Genomic DNA, 6878 nt, shown 5'->3' on the forward strand with positions numbered 1-6878 from the left:
TGATTATGGGCATCATTTTGTCATTCAATGACGTGTGGAGGCAAAGAATATAGAGCTGAATCTTATGTCTTCAATACATGTTTATGTTATTTAAAAATTGAACTATCATTGTTTCAATATAAACTGGTCTCATGCGGTGAAACTAGATGCAGTCAAAAAGCTATATTGAACTTCTACCTATTAACAAAGCTTAATAATTGCTGTTTTGTGGTTTATCATCACTAATCATTTTAGAGCAGATCATTTTAGGGTCCATACTGCTCAAGAAACAAATGATAGGATGTGAAGCTCTTCACTCTGACGTTACTGGATTTAGTATAGATTCTTTCTTACCAAAATCTGTTTGTCTTCTGGTAATTACTTTATTTTGTTTAAAATCCAATGCAAGGTTCATCTAGTCTAGTCTGGCTGATCATGTGTAATTCTGAAGGAAAGGTCTTTTTCCACTGTCTAATGCACAGGTTGCCACTGTGACTGATGTAAAGAAATACTCTTGCCTTGCTTGTAGGCTCTGGAAACACATGTCGAGTTGGACTCTTTTAAGAGGGGGAAAAAAAAGCAATGGGTAAACGCCTAAAGGGTAACCCCAAGATTCAAATGTACAGATGACTGAAGTAGACAACAAAATGTCACTATGTAATGTGTCCAGAGTATGGTAGTACAAGCAGAAATGTTTGGATGGAATTACATGAAGCAAGCAATAGGTTAAATATACTCTGGCCAATAATTTCCTTATTCTTTTGATTCCAATCACAAGTAGGTACTAGTTCCAATTGAAATTAAACTTTTCTGATGGTACGTTGTAGATGATGTTTGGATGAGTGTTTGACAGTTTTCAAACTTCTTTCCTTGACTGTTTTCTTCTCAATTTCTATCACCTAAAGCCTCACTGCATGCTCACTTCTTTCCTGTCTTTATCTGAACCTTGACATCACCCTAGTCATCGGAGCTCTCCAGTTAGCTCATGATGATGCTCTCACTGATCATTTTGTATAGGAAACATCAATATCAGATTGAGTCACAGTTTAATCTTCTATTCTTGTCTATAGCCGAGGCCGAATCCTGTTGTTTCAGACAATTAATCTCCAAATGAAAATGTTCTTGCCTAACTTATGGCACTGTACATGGGAAGCCTGATTGCTTGGAATTAACTATGATCCCTTCAGTACTTGCAGTGATCTGCTTATGCTTATCAGTACACCAAATAGTAAATAAACTTGCTGGTGTACACAGAATATCACAACTCAGTTTTCATCCTCCTCCATACTTAGATATCTGATTCTGAACGGTACAGTGTTACAGGCTCAAATTAAACTGCATGATGATTTGTTGTTGCTTGTTCTAAGTAGAGCTCCTTTTTTTGTTTAGAAAACGTTTAATAGGATGCCACAATGAGGTGATACTTTGTAAATCCATTATTCACTCAGATATACTTACTAGTAAGCCTGCAGTTTTTTCACAGCTTTAAATTTGGCGTAACCCTAGGAAAAGGTGACAATATGATGAAATGTTTAGTCAGGAGAAAAACTAACAACATAAATAAAACTCTAGAAAAATCGAACCAAAATACTTCAGTATTGCCAAAATAATTCTTCAAATTTTTCACTTTGATTAATAAGGAAAACAGGAGTTATTTCTAAAAATGTATTTAGGCAACTATGTGCTAGCTCAAGTCATTGTTTTTAACTTTCTTTTTGCACTGTTTCCATGGTAGACTTAGGATGAATAAATAATGCAGAAAACTTGTGTAAATGGTGGTACTTCTTGTGGTAATGCCCCTAGTTCACCTTCACGCATAGAAGAGCGAGTTCAACTGTCATCTTTCTAATTTAAAGGAGGGATGACGGCTATATCCATGAAAATACTTATTTTCATCTTGTTCAGTTTTTCTGATGGGATAGTGTTTGTTTTGATATAAAATGGAGCTCAGCTTCAGCCTATTTGCTATGTATCCCTTATATATACACCGACCACTGATGTTTCAAGCCATTTTCATTCTCACTCTTACAATGGACATATTATTCACTGCATAACAATCATTTTTACTCCATACAGTGGGAAATTCTGAGAACATCTGCAGAATACCCGAGAGTGTCATGGTCAGGATGCCTCACTGCTAGGTGAGAAGCCTCAGCTGAAACTCTTTCAGCTCTTCTAGACAAGGAGGGAATTAAAGCTAATTCGCTCCAGTGGCTTCAGCCAGATGGGTGGCTAAATACCATACCTCTCTGTCTTTTCAAGGAAATGAGGAAGAAAATACAAAGAAAAAGGAATCGGGGTTGAGATAAGCACAGGGGGAATCTCTCACCAATTACCATGATGAGCAAAACAGACTCAAGTGTAGGAAATAATGTAATTTATTGCCTATTGCAGGGAGAGCTACAAGCAAACTGAAAACACCTTCCCTATATCCATTCTCTTACACTTCTTTCCCCTGAATGAGGGAATGGGGTCAGTCCATGTCATTTAATCTCAGCTGTTCCTTTATGGTCTCTCTCTGCCCCAGCTCCATTGTGTGGGGTGCCTCCATAGGATGCCATCCTTTGAAAACTGCTCCTATACAGGTCCCTATGGCAGCAGCTGCCCCAGACCTCCTGCTCCACTGTGGGCTGCCCACCATGAGCTGCTTCTCTGGCCAGTAGCCTGTTTTTGTGGAGGTTCTCCATGGATTGTAACCTCCTTCAGGCCACATCCACTGCTGTACACGGGCTCCTCCACCAGCTGCACACGGAGAGCTGCTCCATGAGTGCCCATGGGCTGCAGGGAGGCAGCCTGCTCCACTGTGGGGCCTCTCCTGGGCTCCAGAGAACTGCTGCTCTGTCCCTGGAACACCTCCTGTCCTTCTTCTATACTGACTTTGGTACCTCCAGGGCTGTTTCTCTCACATTTTCTTACTTTTCCCTCTCAGCTGCTGTTGCATAGGCTTTTTTCTTTCTTAAATCTGCTCTCCCACAGGCAGAATGAGCTCATGGCTCAGCTCTGGCCCGCAGCTTGTTCCTTCTGGAGCCAGATGCAGCTGGCTTTTAACTCGCATGGGGCAGCTTCTGTTCTCTGCTCACAGCAGCCACCCTTGCAGCCCCCCCAACTACCAAAACCTTGGTACATAAACCTAGTACAATTCCTGTTGACAGTTTGAACTTGTGGGCTATTTATAATACAGAGCTGGTTCTTCTTGGTTTAATGTGAGCATGCAGATGCTCTAACTTACCTGCTTAATGTTTTTTTAAGATATCCAGAAGGAAGAACGGCCATCTTGGTGTGAAAGAAATATTCAGTGCTAATGAAAATAAGCTTTTATTCAAAAATTGTAATTTCAACTGTACATGAATCTGTATTTGTTTGAGTTCTTCTACTAAATGAATTAGATAAAGTTAAGTAATTGGTGGTCTTAAAAAGAAGTATTTAAATTGTATTCATACGTGTTTTCATTTTGACATGTAAGGATTTCTCTTTCTGTCCAGTGCAGGTGAAAGACCTAGAAAAAAAAGTTTCTTTTCATATCTTTAGATTTTGAAGTGACCTCACTTAAATAATAATCTTTTGTTGCAAATAACTTATTGTAGAAAGGCGTCTGATATTCCCTGCTTCTACTGGTGTTTATAACACAAAAATACTAAAATTGGTACTTTTGCTTCTCGTTCATGGCTGCAAAAGAGATGCAGTTATTGCTTTCACTCCTCGATTCAGTATGCCTTTTGTACATGGTTCAGTGTATAGCTTAAAGATATGTTTATTACTATTGTTTCAACCTTTTGTGAAAAATTGCTAACAATTTTTAAAAATCAGCTGTTATTGTGACTTACAGAAGGTACTACTGATGTTTGTGCTCTTGCTCTTTTCAGTCGTCTTGCGTTTCTAGTACACTTCTCATTTATTGATCTCCTTCACTTGTACAAATTTGGTCAAACCAAAACCAATTTTCTTCCTAATAATGCATCGTAAGTTTGTTTCCTGTGTTCTATTGAGGTATCTGTCTCTAGATCTAATATTGACAGAACTGCATTACATTGTGAAAGTTGACTTATTTACAGTATACTGCCAAATGTTTTTAAGCCCTGCTAACACTCAAAATGCTCTCCCAGCCTTAGCTTTTACTTCTATTAGATGCTGCTTGCAGGCTGAGATTCAGCCTTCTCTGAGATGAAATATAAAGAATTCCATTATTCAGCTTTTATAATTTGAAAACACCAGCTTCAAAGAACTCTACAATGTGTTACTGCCAGCACCACCTAATCACACTTGACATGCTATCAAGAATTCTGGTTCCAGTTTGCTTGCTTCTAATTAGAGAAGAAACTTGGAGTAGGCAAGAAACTGAATTATTGCAGGCATTAGCAATACACTCATGTTTAATCAGCTGGCTGTAGCCAGTGTAAACTGTTAGTAATCTATGGCACTGCAAGCTTGCACTACACCCTATATACCTGCGACTGGCCATACAGATGTACTGAGTGCTATTGCTAGCAGATTGTAGTTTAGAACAGCTTTCTAACTGTTTGTTCTGACTTCACTTTTGCGCTGCCTAGGCTGAGTAGTTAGAAACAAATCCTTAAATAAGCACGAGGCTAGGCATAATGTGCATGGGGCAACACATTTTGGTATAGATGTGTGCATGTTGCAGAGAGTGGAAGGTAGCCATAATGACTGTTTTACTGTTTCACACAAAATCTGCAAAGTCATTGACTGTGATCTTTTCTCCTGTTTCAAGCAATGTCTTTTTTCTTCCACTTCTCACTTTGATCAAGTACAGAGTGATCTATATTGTATCTGTCTGCCTCACCCCAATCTGCATTAGTTGAAGCTTGCCATTTAGACCTGGCTCTCTCTTCAATAATTCCATTACAAACTGTAGTTGTGACACAAACTGTCAGATTAGCTTTCATTCTGCACTACTGAACAAACAATACCAGCATTAATTCCTATGTATGTGAAGATGCTGTAAGCATAGAGACAAGAAAATAGTTGGCATAAAGCTATTCCCTGACTTCTCATGGAAGTCACACAATACAGAGAGATGGTGCTGACAGCACATTAAGGCAACATTTCATTTAATGCATCACTGCCTCAAATGCACATGACCCGCAGCCTTGCCCCCACAAAGGTGTTTTAAGATTTTTAATAGTTAACATTCACTATCTAGTACTGCTACTCTGAAGAAGCAAATTAGTTCCAAGCTGTATTCATTAGTCTACTCTTTTAACAGTGTGCTCATGCCTGTGTGTTGCACATTTCCTATCATCTCAAACAAAGAAGTGTAAGAAACCTCCAGCTTTTGTAGTCTGCTAATACTGACTCATGGATGATGTGCAAATTGCATTTCAGTTTTGTGCTTCAAAGGTAACTTTTGCAGATCCTGAATGTTCTGGGAAGACTTTCCTTCTCTTTGAAGAGAAAATCACTAGACTGGGCCAAAAGAAAAGTACTACCGTATAACAAGCAGTATGTGGTTTATGATGTGCTTTAATTTTTTTTCCCTCTCTTTGTTTCCTGTCTGAACAGCTAGGTCTAAGTTAAGAAACTTTAAGCTTCACATGCAGCATTCTCATTCTCTAGCAGTACTTTTTTTAGCAAGTGTGCTGTGTAGTTTCACCATTTATATGAAACAGCCATCTTCCCCTCCCGAAAATTCACAAGAGCTTAAAAGAGCAGCTTTAAGTGGGAATAGGGAATAGAAAGCTGGAAATGTAATAAGCAGCAACATGCTTTTCCAATTTCAAGTCTTGACTTCTCGTTTGTGTTCTAGATTAATTCACAGAGATACCTTTAAGATAAACTCACTAATATGTAGGAGAGAGATTTCTATAAAATAAAGACAAATTCAGAGTGTTTTAAGTATGCTTTCATGTAACTCCACTTGTTTTGGATGTCCTAAAATAATTCCTAACTTTGAATTCTCAGATTTGCCCACACAAAGTTGCCAAATAATGCACTTATATCCCAATCAAAATCTTTTTTCTTCGACTTCTTCAAAGCAAGGCTCTAGACCAGGAGGCTACAGGTGGTAGAACCCTTACAGACAATATGTCAGAAAAAAACTCGAGAATGTATTTGCTTTTCCTTGTTAGGAGGCCCTTCCTCTGTACACAAGCCAGTATCTTACTGTACATTTTGCTGGCAGACAAGACTTGCTGCACATGCTGCCCTGAGGCATCTTCCTTGCTTAATGCTTAACAAACTTGTGTGAGCGCTGCAGCCATTTACTGCAGTGGATTTTAGCACCATGGAATTGGATATCCTTGAAAGGATGCTCTGGCTAGCAGAACCTGTCAATGGAAAGAGTGGAACATACCTAAAGGTGAATAGCTGAAAACAGGATGTTTGGAGAAAGCACTTTGGGATTGTAATAATGAGGTGAACTGTAAGCACCCTGCAGGACTCCACATAATGTTTTCTTCATTTACCAAGCCATTAAACTGGAGCTGATTTTATTTTCATAATTTTTCCATTGGCATCTGAACTTTTATAGCATTCAGTAAAGACTTCTCTCTACTCAGAATCTTGTTCAATTTTTATTATAACATTTTCTACTGAGATTTATGTTCTTGTGTTGCTTAGGATTCATTTTAGTGTAGCTATGTATACAAGTTAGATTTGCTTATTTCTGGGAGTCTTATTTTGTTAATTATCAGGCACTACATGGCAAATGATTTGATTTGGCTTCTACTATATAGTGCTAGTTATTTATTTTCTTGGCTTACTTCACAATGGGGAGAAGGAACATATAAACCAGAATGCAATTGGGAATTTTGCATTCAAATGGAGCCCATTCCATAACACGAATGTTCCTTTGAACAAAGTAAGGAGCCTCTGTCAAACTGGTCATTTCAATCTGGAGTAAATACTGCTGTTCCAGCCATTTTAAAAATAAAAGTTGTGGT

The sequence above is a fragment of the Tetrao urogallus genome (assembly GCF_951394365.1).
Source record: "Tetrao urogallus genome assembly, chromosome: 6".
Lineage (NCBI taxonomy): Eukaryota > Metazoa > Chordata > Aves > Galliformes > Phasianidae > Tetrao > Tetrao urogallus.